This window comes from Mesocricetus auratus, unplaced genomic scaffold, assembly GCF_017639785.1.
Source record: "Mesocricetus auratus isolate SY011 unplaced genomic scaffold, BCM_Maur_2.0 Super-Scaffold_100031, whole genome shotgun sequence".
Taxonomy (NCBI): domain Eukaryota; kingdom Metazoa; phylum Chordata; class Mammalia; order Rodentia; family Cricetidae; genus Mesocricetus; species Mesocricetus auratus.
Window position 1 is genome coordinate 17,046,104 of NW_024429212.1, and position 24,130 is coordinate 17,070,233.

At 44.3% G+C, this 24,130-nt stretch overlaps 1 protein-coding gene and 1 long non-coding RNA gene across 4 annotated transcripts in view; one reads left to right on the plus strand and one right to left on the minus strand.

Annotated features, from left to right (window-relative positions):
• Dipk1a (divergent protein kinase domain 1A) overlaps window positions 1-24,130 on the minus strand; it is a 65,347-nt gene that overhangs the window by 26,190 nt on the left and 15,027 nt on the right. The window contains exon 1 of one of the 3 annotated variants that reach the window (XM_040733386.1): window positions 4,663-4,801. The exons of the other annotated variants lie outside the window; for them this stretch is intronic. The gene's annotated coding sequence lies outside the window, so the exon portion shown is untranslated. Of the gene's footprint in view, window positions 1-4,662; window positions 4,802-24,130 lie in introns of those variants that run through there. 3 annotated transcript variants of the gene reach the window in all.
• On the plus strand, window positions 2,663-5,516 carry LOC121135089. The gene is made up of 2 exons (XR_005872278.1): window positions 2,663-2,847; window positions 4,445-5,516. It is a non-coding gene; the product is annotated as an uncharacterized LOC121135089 (long non-coding RNA).

Genomic DNA, 24,130 nt, shown 5'->3' on the forward strand with positions numbered 1-24,130 from the left:
CGGAAGGATCCTAGGGCTCAGCTGGCCCATCAGGTCGGCTAATCAGTGAGGACAAGGCCCCGGAGAGACAACTCATCTCAGAAAGCAAGGAGAACTGCTCATGAGGAAAGACTACCAAGGCCACCTCTGGCCTCGATGCGTACACATGGACAATGGGCAGTCTCTCCACACAAAAACTCATCTTAACTGACAGTATTTCTGGAGAGTAAGAGAATTCCGACGGATTCTGAAGGGTCCCTTGCTGGTCTTTGTGTGACTTCTAGACCAGGGCAATTGAACACTGCAGCATAAGCTCTTTACTCCACAGAGGAGCAGAGAGAGAGAGAGAGTGTGTGTGTGTAGGTGTATACCACATGCATCTGCCTTGGGGGCACAGAGAAGCACTGCGAGAACCAGGAATGTTAATTACACAGGGGTGTCTCCTCAATGGAGAGATACAAATCAGTCACCTGCATTCCACCCAGAGAGCTGAGAGTGGGGGGTGCTAATGTCCTGGATACCTTGTTGCTGTCTGAGGGGTCAGACCTCACCCTAATTCTCCAGAATGACTTTTCCCAGAATCTTCCCTCCCTAGACCGTTACCCATCCTTAGGGGAGGTGTCACAAGTGCTTTATGGCCTGCTGATCTCTTATGGGTCAGGGACCCCACTAGGTTCTAGGCATGGACTGTGTAAAAGTCCCACCGTGGGCTTTGTTGTGCACCTGAAATTGGGCTGATTGGACTGATTGTTGTTCTGAGACATAAGAATAAGTTAGTAAACAGAAAACTGACCCACTAGCCAAGGGGCCACCTGCTTTTCTTTGTTTTTGTTTTTGTTTTTGTTTTTGTTTTTTGGTTTTTCGAGACAGGGTTTCTCGGTAGCTTTGGAGGCTGTCCTGGAACTCGCTTTGTAGACCAGGCTGGCCTCGAACTCACAGAGATCCGCCTGCCTCTGCCTCCCGAGTGCTGGGATTAAAGGCGTGCGCCACCAACGCACGGCTTTGCCATCTGCTTTTATAAACATGATTTTATTAAATTACAGCCACCACCCCATTTATTGATGTGTTAGCTTCTATCCTGTAACAGTGGGGTCCAGTGGTTGCAGAGAACATATGGCCAGCAAAACCAAGGTTTACAAACCATTGGGACCACTGCAGAAAGAATCTGCTAACTTCATACTGTGTGGAGGAATCATTCTCTCCTCTGCTTCTCGGATGTTGGTTCAGCATGTGAGGTGCTTTGACCAGAGTTTGCTAGCGACTATGATACAAAGATGATGTGCAGTGGAATTGCCAAGGCCAAATGCATCCCTGGTAGTTTACTGACCTAAGCAGTAAGTGACACCACAGTCTACGGGAACCAAACACACTGCTGTACCGATACTGAGAGACTACCATCAGTCTCTTACAAGAAGTCTACAAGGTAGGAACTACTCGTTTTTTGCAGATGGAGACGCTGAGAAACACCTAAGGATTAAGCAGACTGTAGTGGTTTTGAATAGCGTCAAGCTGGCTTCAGGACCGGTAATTGCTCTCCTCTACGGCAAGCTAAGTACATAAATCTTTGCCTGAGTATTTGATTATTTCTTCAGAGAAGATAGCAAGTGACATTTCTAGGTCAAAAGCTTTGAGGTATTAAGAGGTTTAAGATAACATGTTACCATGTTTCCCAAAAGCTTGTAAAAACTAACATTCACTGTTTTTTCAAATGAATTTTACTCTCTCCAGAATCCAGTTCTACAAGCAGCTACAGTTTCATTTTTTTTTGACAATGGCATATTTCAAAATATGCTCTCTGAGGCAGGTGGTGGTGGGGCACACCTTTAATTCCAGCACTTAGGAGCAGAGGCAGGTGGATCTGGGTGGATCTCTGAGTTCGGGGCTAGCCTACTCTACAGAGCTAGTCCCAGGACTGCCTGGACTACCTAGAGAAAAAAAGAAAATAAGCTTGTAAGGAGGGGGGAGTCTGTGTGAGTTGGAAGCCAGCCTAGTCTACATGTAAATTCTAGGGCAGCCAGAGCGATACAGTGAGACTCAAAACAAAACAAACAAACAAAATCATAGTTTGAAAATATTACAAACCATGCAAACAGATGGCCCTCTCTAATTTTGGGATTTCTAAGACAGGTTTTAATCTAAAACAACTGCCTTCACAATTCTCAAATTCTAAAGAAAGCTAAAAAACAAAATAAAGCCTCGAGAAAGTTCTTAAAGAAAACCAACAGCTGTTTTGATCACAGCAATGTTTACTTAGGAATAACCTTACAAAGTAGGAACACATTTTGAGAGCTATGGCCCCTTCCACACTGGTAATTACGTATCAACACACCAGGGCTTAGGCAGTAATAGGCTTTACTTTGCCCTAAAGGGAATGCTGAAAAATAACTACCCAGAATCCCTCATGAAAATAGATAGGATTATATGTAATGTTTAATTAAGGTAATGGATAGCATACAAATTAAATATGAATTGCTAAAAATTTCTGAAATATGCAGCATGTATCTAATGGGCAAAAGACACCAAAGGGTTTTAAAAATTAATCAGGGGGCTGGGAACACGGTGCGGTGGATGAAGGCACCCGTTGAGCAAGTTTGAGGACCTGTGTTTGAACTGCTGGCACCCACACAAAAGCCGGACGCGGCTGTGTGTGTACACGTAACCCCAGTGCTGAGGGGTAGAGAAAGGGGCCCCAGGAGTTTGCTGGCCAGCGAGCCTCGCCAGAAAGGTGAACCTCGCAGTTAGTGTTAAGACTGTCTCAAGGCAGACAGAGACAGACCAAGATTGGGAGAAGCATCATCTGCTGTTCTTCAAGGACGACCTTGAACTTCTACTCTTCCTGATTCTGTCTCCCAAATGCTGAGCTTACAGGTGAGCACTACCAAGTCTGGCTTGTAGAATGCTGGGAATTGAATTTAGGGCCCCATGCTTGTTAGGCAAGTATTCTATCAACAGCTACATTCCCAGCCCCATATTTTATTTATTTATTTAATGTGGTGCGATGGTTTCAAAGAAAGTGACCTCTAACGGGAATGGCACTGTTAAGAGGTGTGGCCCATGGGCTGGAGAGATGGCTCAGAGGTTAAGAGCACTGACTGTTCTTCCAGAGGTCCTGAGTTCAATTCCCAGCAACCACATAGTGGCTCACAACCATCTACAATTCAGTCTGGTGCATGCTCTCTTCTGGCATGTAGACAAACTGTATCTGTAAATAAATCTTTAAAAAAAAAAGAGGTGTGGCCTTGTTGGAGTAGCTGTGGCCTTATTGGAGGAAGTGTGTCACTGTGGAGGCGGGCTTTGAGGTCTCATATATGCCCAAGCCACACCCAGTCAGACAGACAACTTCTTACTGCCTGCAAGTCAAGGTGTAGGACTCTGAACTCTGTCTCCAACACCAAGATGGCCTGCATGTCAGCATGATCCCCACCAGGATGATAATGGACTAGACCTCAGAAACTGTTAAGCCACCCAACTAAATGTTCTCCTTTGTAAGAGTTGCTGTGGTCACGGTGTCTCTTCACAGCAACAGCAACCCTAAGAAAAGTGGGCTCTGGATATCTCTTGGTATTACTGAATGAGCCATCTCCCAACATCCTCTCCCTATTTTTCAGCTTTCAAGTACTACTTGGTGTTTTATTCTGTGGTGTTATTAATTTAAAAAGTTATATTAAGCATTTCTTAAAATTAGCTGCATGGTTCTTTGCAGGAGTAACTGACAGGGTCACACGAGGTATTTTTGGTTGTGAACCTAGCCTTTAATGGCTGAACCATCTCTCCAGCCCAATTAATTTTTAAGAGGATGGAAATGCCACCATAATTTGGGTGTGGGTTATACTATTGGTCGGATTACACAACTGAAAAGTAAAATAGTTCATGGTACGTAAATTATAGCCCGGTAAGAATGGCAAAGGAGCTGACCCTCCCTTTGCCAGCAGCTGCAGGAAGCTGCACAGAGAAGCTGACCCTATTTGCGGGGTGCAGGTTAGCTCCTGAGAAACGTGAACACGAGAAACTTGGCCCTCATCTACCATATGATGGCATGGGCGGGGAAGAGACGCCCTCCCCACACCATGCCTGAGGCGGGTGAGAGAGCAGGCCCTGCACCTTGCCTGGGCAATGCAGCAGAGCTGGCCCTGATGGTTCAGGTGGGGAGAGCCGCCCCTGAGGGTGTGAAAGCAGGAGAACTGTCCAACCCCCCTCCCTGCTCACTGCTGCAAGGCATGAACTGGTGTGCGTGCTCAAGTGCTCCTAACCACTCCCTGGTCCCTAAAAGTGATGTTAAAAGCATTACCACGTACCATGTACCTGCAAAAGGGACCTGCTCGAACCTTCAGGCCCACCCCACACTCCTCTCAAAGGCTTGTGATGTGTGAGAGTGCAGTATGGACCAGAGAGAGGCATTAACCATGCCTCATAACCCCAACTCTGACAGAGCTTTTCATTTGCTCCTCTCTGCTTTTCTCTGAAGTGCGTCACACTCCCAATCCTGACAGACAGAAAAAGTAAGCAATAGATCAACAGTGCCACTCTCCTGCCTCCATGCTGGTACAGCGGGGACCAAGTTTCCGGCACGTGAAAATTCGGGGGCAGACTATAGCCAAACGGTGGCCATGTCCACAGTTTTAATACTCCCTGAGGTTCCGGGTACTGGAGGTCTCGGAAGATATCCTCCTCCATTTTACTTACTTCAGTTTTCACTGATGTGAGGACATCAACAAGAAATCTGGCGTCTTACTCGATGTTTACCACAAAGCCAAGTATGCACTGAGAGTGGGAGATGATGCCGGAAGATACCAGACTCTCGCTCGCTGCTGGCAGGGACGAAGACGAAGACGGGAGCAGCTGCTTTGGAAAGCGATTTGGCGGTTCCTCATGAGGTTAAAGAAAAACTCAGCACAGGACCCAGCAGTTCCAGTTCTAGGTATACAGTCAAAAGAACTGAAAACAAATGTCCTCACCAGAGCTGGTCATGTTCCAAGTGCTCACAGCAGCATTACTAATGACAGTAAAAGATGGAAACAACCCAGATGCCTGTCGGCTGGTGAGTGGGTAAACACCGTGCCGTCCTATACGATGGGCCATTACTTGATCATAAAAGAATGAAGGGATGCGGATGGAGCTTAGCAGAGTGTTTGCTGAGCACACACAATGGAGGCGCATGACTATAACCTCAGTACTCAAGAGGCAAAGGCAGAAGGATCACCTCCTCAGCTACATAGTAAGTTCAAAGTTAGCCTGGGCTAAGAAGAGACCCTGAGGTCCTGGTGCAGACCACAAGGGTGAATCTTCAAAGCATTATATATGTGAAAGAAACCAGAGTTTTAAAAACACTACATATTGCATGATTTCCATTCATATGAAATGTCTAAAATAGGCCCACCCATGGAAACACAAAATGGGTTAGTGGTTGTCAGGGGCTGGAGTTTGTCTTAATGGCTTTTGAGAAAGGAGTCTGCACTTCCTCAGAAGGCCATTCTAGTATCATACACACTGAGCATGTTTGTTTTTGTAAGTCTGTAATAAAGTAAAGACTTCCTTCATTCCGAGGGCATAATTATTTGGGCCAATGAAAAAAAGAAACAAAAATGGTTCAGATTCCAGGGTTTGTTTTACTCAAATCTCCCAGGGCAACAATAATCTGAATTACTTGACAATCTGAAACTCTAGATTCTTTTCAGTCTTAGACATTGGAAACAGTGATATTTAAATATGTGTCTATAATTGCATTACACTAGAAGAGCAGTTTTCATTATCCATTTGCATTTCAGGCCATCCAGACACAACAGACTTCATAAACAACTATAATCAGTACACATTCTTTCTGCACTGTAAACGATGTTAGTGTAGTTTTTAACAATGTTTTCCAGTGTTGCAATGATTGTCCCTTCAGACAAGTGGTTATTATTTACCTAATCCTCTCTCTTTCTTAACTTTTGTTTTATTTCCTCCACTCTGCTATGCAGACAAGGATGTACACAGAATTTTGTTTCATTATTTCAATTATTTTCTTAGGCTGTCTTTTAACAATAATTTACAAGTCATGCAACACGAACATTTTTATGACTCTTGCTCTCCAAACAAATTTCAATACTGTTTTGCAGTGTTGTTAACAGTAGTAGTAGGGATGGTGTAGGGACATGTATAAAGATAGGTTAATTAAACACACTTAAATAGCACTAAAGTCTTATTATTGAATTTTACTCTTCCAAATAGATCTGTATTTACCTTTTAATTACAGAAATTGCAAAGACTCACTGTAAACAATGAACAGTTTATAAAGTATACAAGCAGAAAGTAAAAGGTTAGTCTTACTTTTTGGGAGGGTTGGTTAAAACATGCTTCTCCTAAATGTGAGTTTATCTAAGTGTAAAATGTATTTGATGACCAAAGGCTCATGGAACTTCTGCATAGCTGATGGAAGGAAGAAGATTCAAACGCAGAGTGCTGGTAATGTAGAGATAGGGGATAATAAGCAGGGCTTCTGAGAGTGAGGGACAGAGGAGGTAACAGTTCCAGTATGGTCTGACTGAGAGTAGCTTAGCAGAAATATAGAAAAGCCTCCCCACCCCTGTGCCTTTTTCAGATGAGGTCTGACTTTGTTAACTAGTCCGAACTGGTCTTGAACTGGCAATTCTTAAACCTCGGTTTCCGAGGTGTCCAGGGTGCTGGGTTTGTAAGCACATCCCAGCGTGTCCATCTAGTAATTCACTTTATATAAACAATAGCACAAAAATCCCAGCCACACCTTTCATAGTTCTAGAAGGCAATGTGCAGGCTGCTAGGGGAGAACTGTCTTCAGTGGTCTTCAGCAGCCTCAGGCAAGATGTGCCCACATGTGCAAGAGTGGTGTGACCTTTGCACAAATAACCAATCACTTTACGACTGTATTCTATACCCATTCCACAGAAAGGAATTCACATTTAGCACTGTAAACCCAGTCAAAAGCCCATGTCTGGGAAGGTCATAGGTCACAGTGGGGAAGCTACTGTTGTTTTGCTAAGTTGGACATCATGTGTCTGTATAATTGCATTCCAGATATTTATTAAACCCAATATCAAAGAAACTTCTTTTTTAGTGGGCAGTAGTTACTGCAGAGATTCACGACTAGTCAAAGTTTGGATAAGTAGCTACTCAGTCCTAAACGGACTACCACGCCCCCTCCAAGGCTCAGAGAACCACAGAGAAAAGGAGTTAGAACGTAAGAGTGGAGGAAGAGATGGGCTTTTACAGACTCCTGTCTTCTGGCATGAGACGAGCCCTGCACTCTTCAACAGCAATTATCTGGACAAGATGTACAAGATTAGGTTTATCAACATTGTCACATGGCATGAAGGGGCTCACTAAGTTCTCCATCGCCCTGAGGCTCTATAGGCAGTTGATGGTTGCTGGGGGAAGGGGGAGATTTTCTTCACTGATGTAACCACTGTTAATTCGCCCGTGTTCCTGTAAACAGCCCTACTTAACCTCACTGGGTGACGCAGAAAAGGACTGCTTGGGAAGAGAAGGGGACCCACAGAAGCGGGAGGGAGCAAGAGGGTAAGACAGGAACTCCAGCTCGTCACAGCACATCTGCAGTCAAGAGCACAGAGAAGAGAGCCAAGCTGCTGTTTGCATATTCATTTTTAATACAGCATGGGGCCTGGCCCATGAAATGGTACCACCCACAATGGGCTGGGTCTTCCAGCATCAAGGAACAATCAGGACAATCCCCAAAGACATGCCCAAAGGACAACCTGATCTAGATAATCTCCCACTGAAACTCTCTTCGAAGTTAATTCTAGGTTGTATCAGACAGACGGTTAAAATTGCCCAGATTAGGGAGAGACCCAAGAAAGTGGCTGGTCCTTTCAGGAGCCGTTCCATTGCATGTATATACATATACATACAGGGATAATGTGGTAATCAGGACACACAGGAAATCACCAACCTTAAAATGAAAAAGTATTAGACAATGTAGCACAAACTGAAGGAAGACTGCCATCAATCAAAATGATGTATTATTTGAGCCAAATCTATTATGGCACAGATGGCCTTAGGGGCTCAGCCTGAGACTCAGCATGAGCTTACAGTTCAGATAGGACATAAAAACATAATTACCAAAGCACATAGTAAAAGCCATTTTCAGGACAGGATCTCTAAAGAAATTGTGTAGCTGGAGGTAATAGAGGGGATGGTCATTTAATTCAATCTTAGATGGTTAGTATGTCTGAACACGTTTGGGTCAGCCAATGAAGGGGAGGATTTGTGGTATGAGCTAAGTGTCTTCCTGGGAAAGAGAACATTCCAAGGGACACGCACAAAGTCAGGGACAGAGATGGTGTGTTGGTATTGGAGGGGTAAGGCAATAATGCTACTTAAACTGACCAGCTAAAGAACCCAGGCTTCACAACACACAGTACTTCCAGGCATGGGAGTGGCAGCTTCTAACACAGAAGCCAGCCTGTGAGAGGAAGGAAGGGGTGTAGGGCATGGTGACCGAGAAAAACATTCACGGAATACAAGCTAGGGAAGTAACCGCACACAGAGTAGCCTGGAGAATTGGAAGACAGATCTGAGCCATTCCTGGAAGGGTTTAGAGGAAGCCAGAGTTACACTACAGGGAGACTAATGATTACTTGCTGTTGTTACTGATAATTAAAAAAAAATCCCATGTTGCTTGTCCTATTCTTGTGTAAGAATAGAATGAGGCACTATTTTGGTTGACAGTTGTTTTTAGAAAGCAGTTCGGTGTTCTAGTTTTTTTTTTTTAAGTGTATTTCTTTTTATTTATTTTTCAGTTTAAATTTAGATTAGAAACAAGGTTGCTTCACCAGTCAGTTCCAGGTTCCCTCCCCTCCTCCCGTGCCCTCCCTGCAAATCCCCCCATTATCCCCTCATTTCCCCAGGGAGGGTGAGGCCCTCCATGGGGGTGTCCATAGTCTGTCGGTGTTTTAGTTTTTAAGTGCTACAGAAAAACACTCAGAGGATGCAGGTTCATGGACTACACTCCATGGTGCTACATGCTAACAGCGAGAGAGGCTGTAACCCTGACAACAGAGAGTAACAGACACTCTGGAGTTTTCTCAGTTTTGTTGTAAATCTTAAACTGCTGCAAAAAGTAATTTTTTATTATTAGTTAAAGAGATAAGGTGGGCGGTGGTGGTACACGCCTTTAATCCCAGCACTCGGGAGGCAGAGGTTTGAGACCAGCCTGGTCTACAGAGCGAGTTCCAGGACAGTCTCCAAAGCCACAGAGAAACCCTGTCTCGAAAAACAAATAACAAACAAACAAACAAACAAAAAGATTTCTAAATAAATAAATGAACACACACAGACTGATAAATGGGTATTTTAAAAGTAATCTCGAGGGGAATATGGTAGTTTTGAAAGCACTATGAGGACAGAGGACTGGTGAGGACCCTGCCTGGATTAGGGTGTGTCACATTCAATAAAGGCAGAGAAGGAATCCCAGAGGCATCATTAAAGTCAATCTCTTATGATCTGCAAATAAATGGGCTTGGACAATAGAAGTAAAGGAAGTTAAGTGTATTTGAAATGTTTATTTAAGAATGAAGATGATGAGCCGGGCGTTGGTGGCGCACGCCTTTAATCCCAGCACTCGGGAGCTGGATCTATACCCACAGTGTGAGAACTTCAGGTGTGTCCGGCCAAATGTCAGCACTCAGAAGGCTAAGACAGGGGGATTGCTACAAGTGTGAAACCCAGCTGTATTACTGTGACTTCAAGGTCAGCCTGTGACACAGAGTGAGCTGCTGTCTCCCCACCCCACCCACAAAAAAAAAAAAGGAAAATAAATTCAAGTATTTAATTTCAACTCATAACTTTTGGTTCCAAGATAATTTTTTAAACAAATTAAAATACACATATTAACTGAGATGTTATGAATACATGAACTAATTCAAATTCATTAAAATTCCTATGCATTTTCTTATTTCTAAAATGTAAGAAAATAGGATATTTTTGAAATATTTAACATAACATGCCAGTTTTTGTATAAGTTTTCAAACTTTATATGTTTTTTAATCTATTTTATGTGTATGGGTGTGTTGCCTAAATGTATGTCTATGTGTCAGGTCTGTGTCTGGGCATCAGATTCCGTAAAACTAGAGTGACAGAGGTTGTGAGCCATCGTGGGGGTGCTGAGAACGGAACCCCAGTCCTGTGGAAGAGTGGCCAGTGTCCTCAGCCATCTCTCTAACCAACCCCTTAACTTCACGTTTTTTAGATTCATTTTCATTTATGAGTATGCATGTGTCTCCATCTGTGTACCACACGTATGCAATACCTGTACAGACAGAAGACGGTGTCAGATCCCCTGGAACTAGACTTGATAGTCACCCGATATAGCCCGTGGGAACTGAACCCTAGTCCTCTGTAACAGCACAGGTGCTCTTAGCTGCTGCGCCATGTCTACAGGCACCAAGACTGTTCTCTTAATGAGAATTTGAGAGATGAAAGCAACCAGGCAGTGGTGGCATACTTTAATCCCAGCACTCAGGAGGCAGAGGCGGAGGCAGGCGGTTTTCTTGAGTTTGAGGTTATCCTGGTCTACAGAGAAAGTTCCAGGACAGCTAGGGATATGCAGAGAAACACTATCTTGAAAAACAAAACAAACAACAACAAAGTTATGGGATTATTTTAAAATAAAAGGTTAAGTGTGGCGTCTTAAATTTGTAATCTCAGCACAGGGAAGATCCAGGTTAAGGCAGGGGGATGGCCTCACATTTGAGGCCAGTCTGAGCTACATACAAGTTCTGTACCAGCCAGAGCTACAGTGTGAGAATCTGTGTCAAAAAAAATACAACACACAAAACATAGTTAAATATAAGAAAATCCCCAATGACAAATCTGGAAAGCTGTTTATCTTAAGTACATAGCAGAGGTTTCTAATTTGTATGAATGTATATGCATAGCTCAAGCTCATTTCCAGAATCAGCATAAATTGTAACGTTTCTTACCCCCTCTTTTCAATTCATTCTCACCTCCACCCCAGAGCTTATCTTGAGACACAGGTAATATAGAACAAACGAACATTCCGCAACACCCCCTTTTCCCACCAAGCCCATGCACTATACCACAAAATTAAACAGTTGTCTCTAGGGAAAGCCATTTGCCAAGAGAGTTGCTGGCAGAAATAACACCTGGCTCTTCTCCCGTCTGCTACACACACACACACACACACACACACACACACACACACACACACACACACACGCAAGGTCGGCCACTCTGCAGATGAAGATCGATGGCGGGTGGTCTGTGGTTACTTAGCGGTGTCAAGATGAAGGATATCAGGCTTGCAGTGTTTCGTGCCCAGGGGCTTCTGACAATGGACTTGCTCCGCCTAACTCCACACACTCACCGATAATGAGGGTTGTTTACTGCAGAGGCGGGGCAGCCTGCCCTGCTCCTGTGTTTCACAGACAAGTTAACTGAAGCCCAGAAAGCACAGGCCACTTGCCCAAACCACACAGCTGCTTGGTGTCAGCTCGATAACTGTTTGACCTCTCTACCGAGCAGTCATGCCTCCCAAGTGACCATTTAAAGAGAAAAGCATGAGCTCTACAGACACAGGCTCTGGTTCCAGTGACACAGCTAAATGCCAAGGTCAGGGACCGGCTATGGTGCCTTCCTCAGGAAAATGATGGAGAAAACTGAAATCAGTCAACATGCAAGGTACACTTGCTCCATCTGTGGCAAAGCCGAAATGAAGAGGCGAGTGGTTGGCATCTGACACGGTGGTTCCACCATAGAAACCGATGGCTGGCAGCACCTGGACCTCCAGTACCATTTCTGCTGCTGTCACAGTCAAGTCTGCAATCAGCAGGCTGAAGGCACTGAAAGCCCAGTAAAAGTGCTACCGTTTGCAAGAGCTTGCAGTAAGTGGATTAATATACATAACCAAAAATAAAACATGATGTCCATGTATTAGATAAAAAACACTTTTCATCGTAGTCGTTGCAAAAACTTGAATCATAGACTCTTTCTATTTAATTTTCAATATAACCTCTCCTTTTTCAAGACCTTCGGCACAGCAGGTTTTTATTTGGTTTGGTTTGGATTTTGTTTCAGTCTATTTAAAACAAGATTTCATTCAAGCTATTCATTCACCATGTCGTCCTGGCTAAATTTGAACTTGTGATAATCCCCCCATCTCAGCTTCTCCAGTGCTGGGATTACAGGTGTGACATAACACCTCACCTGGCTCAAACTAGTTTTGTTTCATTTTATTTGGGAATGATGATGACTGTGTGTACATGCACATGCCTGGACGTGCGTCGCCAGAGCACATGTGTGAAGGTCAGAGGACAATTGTGTGGAGTTGGTTATTTTCTTTCACCTTTACATGGGTCCTAGGGATTAAGTTTAGCTTGCCAGTCTTCCTTTTTTTTTTTTTTTTGCTTGCCAGTCTTTCTTAGCAAGTGCCTTTACCTGCTCAGTTATTTCAGTTGATGCTTGCAATGGCTTTCAAACAGACTATGTATAAGGACCAAGAGTTCACAGCCTGCCTAGGCTACATAGTGAGATCATATATCTGAAAATAATTGGATGAGCGAATTAATTAATTAATTAATTAAGAAAAAGACTATGAGCCAGGCGTTGGTGGCACACACCTTTAAGCCCAGCACTCGGGAGGCAGAGGCAGGCAGATCTCTGTGAGTTCGAGGCCAGCCTGGTCTACAAGAGCTAGTTCCAGGATAGCCTCCAAAACAATACAGAGAAACCCTGTCCCGAAAAACCTAAAAAAAAAAAAAAAGAAAGAAAAGAAAAAGACTATGTACTTTAAGTTCTACAGTCACTTAAAATAAAAATACATCAGAATTGGTTTAAAAAATAAAATCTACCAGGCAGTGGTGACGCACACCTTTAATCCCATACATTGTTGCTTCCCACACATTATAGTACATATTGCTTGAAATTCACTGTTGGAGTCCCCTTGGAAAACTAAGAAGTAACATGCAGTCCTTGCACCCACCCAGATACCAAGACTTCACAACTGAGTGCCAACATACAATGTGATAACCTTGAAGTATATGGATACATTCTTTCTAGGGTCTTTTTTTTTTTTTTTGGTATTTGTTTGTTTGTTGTTTTGGCTTTTGAGACAGGGTTTCTCTGTGTAGATTTGTAGACCAGGCTGGCTTCGAACTCAGAGTTCTCCCTGCCTCTCTCCTCCCAAGTGCTGGGATTAAAGGTATGCACCACTACCGACTGGCTCTTTCTAGTTTTTATACTTTGGTTTTTTAATTTAAATTTTTCATTGTATTTCAGACATTTACTTCTGTCTTAGGGTTTCTGTTGCTGTGAAGAGACAGCATGATCATAGCAACTCTTATAAAGGAAACACATAATTGTGGTGGCTCCTTAGTTCAGAGGTTCGGCCTGTCAATGGTGGGGAGCATGGCGGCACGTAAGCAGCCGTGGGACCAGGATGAGAGTCCTTACATCTCCACTGGCAGGCAGCAGGAAGGTTACTGCCTCCCTGGGAGGTAACTTGTGCATAGGAAATCTCAAAAGCCTGTAACTCACTTCCTGTAACAAAGCCACACCCACTCCAACAAAGCCACACCTCTAAAAGTTCCACTCTCTATGAGCTTATGAGATTATGGGAACAATTACATTCAAACTACCACAGTTTCTTACCTACCAGATCTAAAGCAGAAAGTCTTCAAAGACTGGAGAAAAGGGTTCAGGTGACATAAGAAGCAAATCTAATTGACACCTGTAGAGGAAGGTGACAGGACAGTGTGGTTACCCTGCCCTGTGAGCCAAAGCACAGGCAGGAACTACCAGCAAGCTCCAGTGCATTTGTCAGATCCAAAGTTTTGTTTTAAAATAAACATCATGGTTTTATGTCCCTTTCTCAGAGTAAACTGTAATTTTGGGATCTCTGTCCCTCTGGGCCAGTTTTCCCAGAACTATCGGATGAAGTTGCCTGATGAGGGCAACCAGAACCCTCCAGCTTCCTCTCGGCATATTAACTGGTCACTCAGCACACGATCTGTGAATGTTACTCGATAGTGAACTGTAAGCTATATTTCTTCTTAACCCATGGGGCTGTCAGTGTGTGGGGATACTGATGGAAACCCCCACCTGCTTTACCCGTCAATAGAGAAAGAAAAACGGGCCTCCAGACATCTTTAGGCTTCTGCTGGGGCCGGGACTGAAACTTATTCTAGAGATGAATGACTCTGGTTGCTGTGGTATTCCTGTTGCTTTCAAAAACTCTCAGCCCAAGATCATTTTTTTATTCAATGGGTGGGTGGGGGGTTTGAAATCTCACACGCAAATGATACATTATAGTTTTCTGACAGACATAGTTCTGCATGTGAAAGAAAGGCAATGAAGTTCTGATAGCTGTAAACACAAACTGTAGACAAAAACGCTAACATAACAGAAAGACTGATAGCTTGGATCACATTAGGAATTTCCTGGGGCTGAGGCAACGACTAGGTGGACCAGCACGAGGGCCTGAGTTTGGACACTTGGCACCCACGTAAAAAGCCATGCACGGGGACAGAAATAAGCAGTCCTAAGAGCTTGTTGGCCAGCTGGCCTCTCCAAACTGGCAAGCTCCCAGTTCAGTGAGAGACCCTGCTTCAAGGCAACCAAGACAGGGAGGAGTAGATGAAGATATCCACATCCTGCTGTGTTCTCTATATGCAGGCATGGGCAGAGATACCCAACTCATCCACACACACACACCACCCCACATCACACAACAAACTACCAAGAATTTACACCTAGCAACTGTTCCTAGAAACAATATAAAACATTGTTGACAAGTTGATTTTATGTCTGTTCTGTGCAAAGCACTGTGGAAAAAAAAAGAGGAAGAGGAGGAGGGTGAGAGGGGGAATGAAGAGAAGGAATGCAGAGGCAGCAACGGGAGGAGGAAATAAATGACCAAAGCATAATGATACACATGTGTGGAGATACATAATGAAATCTGTTATTTTGTCTAACTTTAACACTGTTTAAAAAACAAAAACAAATCCCAGCACTTGGGAGGCAGAGGCAGGCAGATCTCTGTGAGTTCGAGGCCAGCCTGGTCTACAGAGTGAGTTCCAGGACAGCCTCCAAAGCCACAGAGAAACCCTGTCTCGAAAAACCAAAAAAAAAAAAAAAAAAAATTAAAATGAGTCAGGTCTGGTGGCCCAAGTCTTTAATCCCAGCACTCAGGAGGCAGAGGCAGGTGGATCTCCATGAGTTTGAGGCCAGCCTGGTCTACAGAGCCTGTTCCAGGACAGCCAGGGCTACACAGAGAAACCCTGTCTCAAAACACACACACACACACACACACACACAAGGGGAAAAAATTAAAACGTGTGTGGGTGTGCAACATTGGAGAGATGACGCAGCAGTTAAAAAGTGCTGGCTGCTCTTGCAGAGGACCAAAAGTTCAGCTCCTAGCACCCGTATCAGGTGGCTCCAGGGATCCTCTGGCTTCCTAGGTATCCACAACCACATGCTGTGCACATACACATATACATCCAATAAAGTTAATTTAGAATTAAAAGTACACATAAATTAAAAATATTTTAAAAATTGTGTGTGTTTTCAGGGAAGGTGTGTAACATATAAGTGGAAGCCAGAAGTCAACCTGAACGCTGTTCCTCAGGTGCCATCCCCTTGCTTTATTTGAGATAGACTCTCACTTGGCCTAGAATTTGCTAACTAGACTATGGTTGGCCAGGGAGCCTCAGAAATCTACTGTCTCTGCCTCCCCAGGGCTTGGAAGACAAGTATGCTCCTCTGTACCCAACTTTTTTACACGGGCTCTGGGACTCAAACCCTAACCCATATTATATCCTCAGTTACACAGCAATCTAGAGGCCAGCATGTGGGCCACATGGAACCCTGGAGAGAAAAGAGATGGACAGACAGAAAGACAGACAGACAGATTCTCTAATAGAAACAAGAACAAAAGACCTGATATTGTGTGAGCTCACAGGGAGTTCCTCTTCTGCCCTTTCTGCCCTCTGTTGTCTAGTGGAGGTGGCAACGGCCATGGAAACAACATCACCAAGGAACCTGAGGTCCCTTGATTCTGAACTTCCCATACCTACAGAACTACAAAATAAATTTATTTTTGACGTCTTCCTGTCCTGTGTACTGTTAAAACGATGCAGTTTATGAAGCCTGGTGAGCCCTCCTGTTCTGACCACTGCACGATGCCCAGGCTCCTCAGCATGTGTCCATACCCTGCACTGCATCGGGCGTGGCCACGCCTCATGCTTCCCCTACCCATGAGTTTGAGAAAACAAAACAAAACCTATCCCAATCTTTTAGAGAACTGACTTTAAGTGTTTATTAAAACAGCACAAAGGGGAAATGTCCCTCAAAGGATACAAAATTTCATCTAGATAGGTCAATATGAAATTGGAGTTAGATGAGAGAAGTTCAGGAGATCTGTTGTATAACATAGCACTGTAATTAATAACAATGTATTGTAGTCAAGTACTTTGACTGCCTGTAATCCCAGAATTCAGGAGGCTGGGGCAGAAGGATCTTCAGTTTGGGGATTATGGTAAGATTATCTCAAAACAACATACAAGAAAATCTACAATGCACTGGACACTTAAAAACTGGTGAGAGTGGAATTTTAATTGTTCTCACAACTTAAAATTTTAAAAAGATTTTTAGTTTTATTAGTGTGTGTGTGTGTATCTTCCCAGTCCAGAAGAGAGCTGGTCCACCTGAACTGGAGTCATGGGCATTTGTGAAGCCCCTAATATAAGCGTTGGGATCTGGACATTGGTCTTAAGTGCTGAACCATCTCTCCCCAAGTTAGTTCTATCATCTCAGCCACTGACATGCCTTCTATACGAAGGAAGTCCCAGAATTTCCTTTCTTTCTTTTTTTTTTTTTTTTTCTTTTTGGTTTTTCGAGACAGGATTTCTCTGTGGCTTTGGAGGCTGTCCTGGAGCTAACTCTTGTAGACCAGGCTGGCCTCGAACTCACAGAGATCCGACTGCCTCTGCCTCCCGAGTGCTGGGATTAAAGGCATGCACCACCAACGCCCGGCCCAGAATTTCATTTCTCCATGAGCCAATCCACTCCCATGCTGACGAGCAAGCAGAGCACTCAGGAGGTCAAGGGAATGCTGTGGTGGGGGCCACCACAGGGCCTACACGAACAGTTATCATTCAGGTCACTTTGGGAAACTTGGTATGAGGACTTGCCACTTAAAAATGGACCAGAGAGCCGGGCGCATGCCTTTAATCCCAGCACTCAGGAGGCAGAGGCAGGTGGATCTATGTGAGTTCGAGGCCAGCCTGGTCTACAGAGCGAGTTCCAGGACAACCTCCAAAGCAATACAGAGAAACCATGTCTCAGAAAAAAAAAAAAGAAAAGAAAAAAGAAGAAGAAGAAGAAGAAGAAAAGGACCAGAGCTTTCACAAAACTCTCAACCTTGAAAAAGTGGACACAGGTCAGTCAACATTCATGGACAAACTAAGCCCAAAAAAAAATTAGCCTGGGGCTACCCTCCTCCAGTCCTGACTCGGTGCTATCAGGCCACTGATGTTTGAGGAGAAAGCTTCCTGTGCAGCCTGTGATCTCCAAGGCAAGCTCTTCAGTAGAAGAGCTGAAGAGGTCTGCAGATCTTGGAGTACCTATGCCTTGGTGACTTGAAAGTATGGGCAAATGCTAACAAATACTCTGAGTATGGCAGTGGCTGCCTGTAAATCCAGCACTGGGAGAGGGAAGTAGGAGGAGGTAGTATTCAAGGTCACCTTGCCTACAGAGAAGTTCAAGGCCAACCTAGCTATAGCAAGATCTTGTCTCAGCCTGGCAGTGGTGTCACACAGCTTTTATCCCAGCACTCTGGAGGAAGAGACAGGTGGAAATCTGTGAGTTTAAGACCGGCCTTGCATACAGAATAATTCCAGGACAGTCAGGGCTATACAGAATGAACGAATGAATAAATAAATAAATAACTTAAAAATGATCCTGGCTCAAAAACCAAAAACCATGCACGTATAAAAAGTATCAGAGGGGCTGGAGAGATGGCTCAGAGGTTAAGAGCACTGACTGCTCTTCCAGAGGTCCTGAGTTCAATTCCCAGCAACCACATGGTGGCTCACAACCATCTGTAATGAGATCTGGCGCCCTCTTCTGGCGTGCAGACATACATGGAGGCAGGATGTTGTATTCATAATAAATAAATAAATCTAAAAAAAAGTATCAGAATTTGCAGATGATATGATAGTATACATAAGCAACCTAAAAATTCTACGAGGGATCTTCTACAACTGGCAAATTTCTTTTCAGTTAAGTGGCTGAACACAAGACTGACTAAAAAAAAATCAGTAGCCCTCCTATATACAAATGACGAACGAACTGAGAAAGAAATCAGGAAAATCGAACCCTTCACAAGACGCAAGTCAAATAAAGTGTCTTGGTGTAACTCTAAGCAAGGAAGTGAAAGACCTGTGTGGCAAGAACTTCAAGTCTTTGAAGAGAAACTGAAGAAGACATCAGGAGATGGAGAGGTCTCCCGTGCTCATAGATTGCTAAGGTTAACATAGTTAAAATGGCCATACTACCAAAAGTAATCTACGGATTCAATGAAATCCCCACCGAAATTCCAACACAATTCTTCACAGGCCTTGAAAGAACATGCCGTTTTGCTCTTTATCTTAGTTACTTTTCTACTGCTGTGAAGAGACCAAGGCAACTTGCATAAAAAGGAAATTAATTGTGGGTTTGCAGTTTCAGAGAGTGAGTCCATGACTATCACGGTGAGGAGCCGGGGCAGCAGGTAGGCAGGCATGGCTGTGGAGCACTAGCTGAGAGCTTATATTACATGTGATCCACCAGCAGGAGGCAGAAAGCCAGCCGACCCCAATGGTGTGGGTTTTTGAAAACTCAAAGCCCAGTGACGCATTTTCTTGCAGGGCCACATTTAGTAATCCTTCCCAGACAAATCCTGCAACTGAGGATTAGTGTTTAAATATATGAACCGATAGGGGCCATTCCCATCAAACCAGCACGTCCCATAGAACACATAGTATTCCCTTGTCAGATACTTAGCTTCAAAGTCTGTAACTTTGTAACTTGTCTTTTCCTTGACGGATTAAGTAAGACCAGGTCTTGCTATAATCGCTGGGCTGGCCTCAAACTCTCCATCTCCCTGCCTCAGTAAACAGTGTCACAACTCTTGGCTCTCATCCTTTCAACAAGGTTTGCTACAAAGCAAGTTTCATTTTGGTAAAACCTAACTTACCGGTTTCTTTTTGTGGAGTGAGCATGTTTTGCCAAGTACATATCTGAAAAGGACAACTTTCTGGGGTCGGTTTTTTCTCTCACCTTTCCAAATGTCCCTGGCTCCCACTCAAGCCATCAGGCTTCCCAGCTGGTGCTTTTACCTGCTGAATCACCCTTCCGCCCCACGCTAATATTTTCAATTGCCCTTTGGCATTCTGGTAGAGTTTTCAACAGGGCAAGGAGCCTTTATAAGATCTCTTGACTTTCTTTTTGCAGAACAGCACTGGGGAAGAGTAGGAGAGCCCAAATGTTCACCACAGACACACTCAGAAGAAAGGCACACAGTGGATTCAAAGATCTCAAAACTGACCTCTGTAAACTATTCATGCTCTGTTCTCTGAAAAGCACACCCACACAAAGAGAAAAGTCAAAGTAGAGCCAGGCTGTGGTGGCGCACGCCTTTGATCCCAGTATTCAGGAGGCAGAGGCAGGCGGATCTCTGTGAGTTCAAGACCAGCCTGGTCTACAGAGCGAGTTCCAGGACAGCCTCCAAAACAATACAGAGAAACCCTGTCTCCACCACTCCCCATCACCCAAAGTCACAAAGTAAAACTGCCAGGTAGTACTGGGAGAGAGTGGGAGGCAGATCTCTGTGAGTTAAAGACCAGTCTGTCTACACAGTGAGTTCCAGGCCAGACAGGACTTCTAATGAGATCCTGTCTAAAACATACAAAAAAAAAAAAAAAAGGCAAAGTGGGGCTGAGATACAGATCAACTGTCAGGGTGTAAGGCATGCAGGAAGGCCATGGTTGGACCTCTAGTACCATATAAACTACCTGGCATAGTGACATTAACCAGTTGTGGTGGCACTTACCAGTAATCCTGGCACCTGGAGGGTTAAAAACAGGATCAGAAGGTCAAGGTCATCCTTTGCTACATATTAAGCTTGAAGCCAGAGTAGGCTAGAGACTCTTTTATCTCAAAACAAAAAAGTCAAGGTGCACCTGTGTCAGCTCAAGCACAGGGAATCCATGTCAGTGAGCAGTGGAACAATGAATAGTCCATGAGTATTTTTTGATGCGGACATAACAACTGCAAAACCAGGTGCATTAAAACAGCAACACAATATCCATCAAAGGAGCAACTCCACTTGAAAGCTAAGAATCAGACTGAAGCAAATTAGACTATTGCTTTAATGATGATAATTAAGGATTATAAATTCACCAAACTACCCTGCTGTAATGGACTAAGAAGGTTTGTTTATCCCTTCTCTGTCCTAGGGGAACAAATTATCTCATGAGTCCATTTTAACCAATGCCATTTAAAAGCTGATGAAATGCATAAACAGTTCATTCTATTAATATAAAAATCCTTTATAGGACATAAATATGAACCAAAGTGTAAGTAGCATTACGAGCAAAGTGGGAAGTATTGCTGTAGCATTGCCCGTAGAAATAAGGCACAAAAATTCCTGTTATTTTAAGACCCTACTCCGTGTGTGTGTGTGTGTGTGTGTGTGTGTGTGTGTGTGTGTGTGTGTGTAAGCCAGAGATCAACCCTGGATGTTGCCCCTCAGAACTGTCCATCTTGTTTTCTGGAATAGACTCTCTCTACTGGGACACAGGACTCACAGATTAAGCTAAAATGGTTAGTCTTCAAACTCTAACGATCCTCCTGTATTCACCTTCCCAGTTACTGGGATTACAAGCATGCATCAACCATGACCAACTTTTCATATGGGTTCTAGGAATCAAACTTGGGTATTCATGGTTGTGAGGCAAGCAACCTATTACTGAGCTATCTCCCCGATCCTGAAGTGAAGTCATATCCCATCACGGTTTTCGTTTCTCTGTTGGTTAGTGTATTAGTTACTTGTCCCATTACTGTAATCAAACATCTAACCTGAGGAAAGGATTATTTTAGCGTTCAGCTAGAGGGTAGTCCATCACGCAGAGAAGGCTGCAGAAGTTGATCACACTGTGTCCCAATCAGGAAGCCGAGAAAGGGGGAAGACTGATGCTGAGTTCACATTCTCCTTTCTATTTGGTACTCATGGAATGGTGCATGGAGTGGTGCTGCCCGTGTTAACTTTTTCTCACCTCAATTAACCCATCTAGAAAACTCCTTAGAGGCACGCCCACAGGTTTGTCTCCTAGGTCGTTATATCTAGATCCTGACAAGTTGACATCAGTATTAGCCACTGCATTCAGTTATATGGAGCGTTTCCCCTATACCTGGTGTACATATTCTTTTAAAAATGTATGTTTAGGTTTATTGAGTTATTTGTGTTTGGGGCCACTGAGGGCAGAGGAGAGGAAAGAAGAGGAGACGGGGAGGGGGAGGGGGAAGGGAGAGAAAGGAGAGGAGACGGGGGAGGGGGGAGAGGGAGAGAATGTGTGTGTGTGTGTGCACGTAAAGCCCATTTGGAACACAGAGGCTGACGAGACATCTGGTGTCTCTGTCAGTCAATCCCCACCTTTTTAGTCAGGGTCTCTCACTGCACCCGAAGCTCACATTTTCAGTTAGACTTGTTTGCCAGTGAACCCCCAGCTGTCCTCACCCCCACCCCACCCAAGCACGGGGTTAAAGATGCCCTCTGCCGTCCCTGGCTTTAATGTGGGGCTGGGGATTTGAACTCGGGCCATTCTATGAGTACTCTGTACACTGAGCCGTTTCCCCACTCCCCTAGCTATTAAGTGTTTCCTTAAAAACTCTGGGTCTTGATCCCTTGTAAGATATGCACTCTGCAAACATTTCCTTCCGTCCTCAAGCTGTCACTTCATCCCGCTGACTTCTCCCTTTGCCTCACGGAAGCTTCCCAGTCTGATGCAAGCTAAGGCTGTTTACTCTAATTCTCTTGCCTTATTTTATTGAAACAACTTACTAATTCTGGAACAACTAGGCACACCGCAGACATGAGGATAAATAGGGTAGGTAAATACTCAAATGGGAAGATTCAATTTCATATGAAGACTTTTAATTCAAGATGTTAGATGGAAGATTTATGTGTTCTCTTTACACAACTTGCCATACTGTAGCCAGACAAGCAAAAGAAGCAATAAGACGCTAACAAAAAGGAGAAAGTGGGGTAGTCACCTGTATAAAAGACCTAGCAAAATGGCGGAATTCGAAGGCAAGTGTGATTTTGCTAATGGGTGAGGAAGCAAGGTGGAGACAGCCCTAACCCAGAACCGGCACCCGACAGCCTACAGGAACTAGAAGCAAACTGCTGTGGGAAGCTTGAGGGAATCCAGAGAGCCAGCCTTAGGACACTGGAGGGTGCTGGGCTCGGTGCCAACCAGCAGGAAAGAGGACAGGACTGAGCAAGTGAGTCTGACGACAGCAGGGACATTTGAGTAGCTGGACCTGGACCTTGCGGGCCGGCAGCCTGATTGCTTCCTCCACTCAACAGAGGTCAGTCCAAAAACAAACAAAAACCCAAGCAAACAAGAAAACATTTCTGGTTGGGCCTGCTAACACAGTACTTCTCCGAGGTTAAGACGGTCTGGGCTACATAATAAATACCAGGCCATTCTGGGTTACAGTGTGAAAGTTTGTTTCTAAAAAACCAAGAAGTTGAGCCGGGCATTGGTGGCGCACGCCTTTAATCCCAGCACTCAGGAGGCAGAGGCAGGCGGATGTCTGTGAGTTGGTGGCCAGCATGGTCTACAGAGCGAGTTCCAGGACAGCCTCCAAAACAATACAGAGAAACCCTGTCTAGAGAAAAAAAAGAAAGAAAAGAAAAATGGGGTTTCTGAAGAAAAGAGGAATCCGAGGAAGTCAAAGCTCCTATGTGGGTACAGGATGACCAGAGGAGTACTCCAATGACACAAGAGGCCTAGGACCATAGAGCAAAGCAACAGCCACTACATCCCGGCTCTTGAGGAGACTCAAGCAGCCGCCACACAAGTCAGGAGTCTACTGAGAAAAACAGGACAACTTTCTACCACACCAGTTACCCAATCCTTTCTGAAACAGACAACAAAGATCGGTAGGGACAGGAGGAAATCCAGGGGCAAGAAGAAGAAGAGCCAAGAAAACACACATGGAAAATAAAACACGCATTAGGATAAAGGGAAATAAAACACTTTAAAATTCCTATGGAAGCTGTGAACGCTTTCTGGGGTACAACACTTGCCTGGCAGACCTCAGCTTTGGTCTTCAGCAGGGGCAGGGCAAAGGAGTGGGGTGGAAGGAGGGCAGGGACATCTGTCATCAAAACACTACAGAGGGGGCTGGAGAGATGGCTCAGCCAGTTAAGAGCACTGACTACTCTTCCAGAGGACCCGGGTTCAATTCCCAGCACCCACATGGCAGCTCACAACTGCCTGTAACTCCAGTTTCAGTGGATCTAACACCTTCACACAGACATGCATGCAGGCAAAACACCAATGCTCGTAAAATAAAAATAAATAAATAAATAAATAAAAACTAAAAAAAAAAACACTAAAGAGGAAAACCCACACGCAAACACACGGGGCTGGGAATGAAGCCCAGTGGCAGGTGAGGCCCCGGGTTCAGTCCCCAGCACTCAAACAGAGGAAACAAACTTGGAAGAATGTTCTAAAGCAAATTTTAAACACTTGGACTTTCAGAAGTGTTTACGAAAATAAGGAAAGTGAACAGATGATCTGGGAATAAATTTAAAAACGACCAGAGGCCTGGGAATTTAGCTCAGTTGGTTAAGCCCTCTCCTAGCATGTATGCATTGCTGGTCAGATTCCCAGTCCTACATAAACCAGACATGCTGGTATGCTGGCTTGCGTGCATGTGCAGGCACACTTTATTTTTTTTTTAAGAAAAGAATTCATGGTCATCTTCTGCCACATGAGAAGTTCAAGGCTAGCCTGGGATTCACAATGCCCTGTGCGATGGTTATTCTTGGTTGTCACCTAGACACACCAAGAAGAGGGTGCCTCAGGTGAGGAGCTGCCTCCCTGAA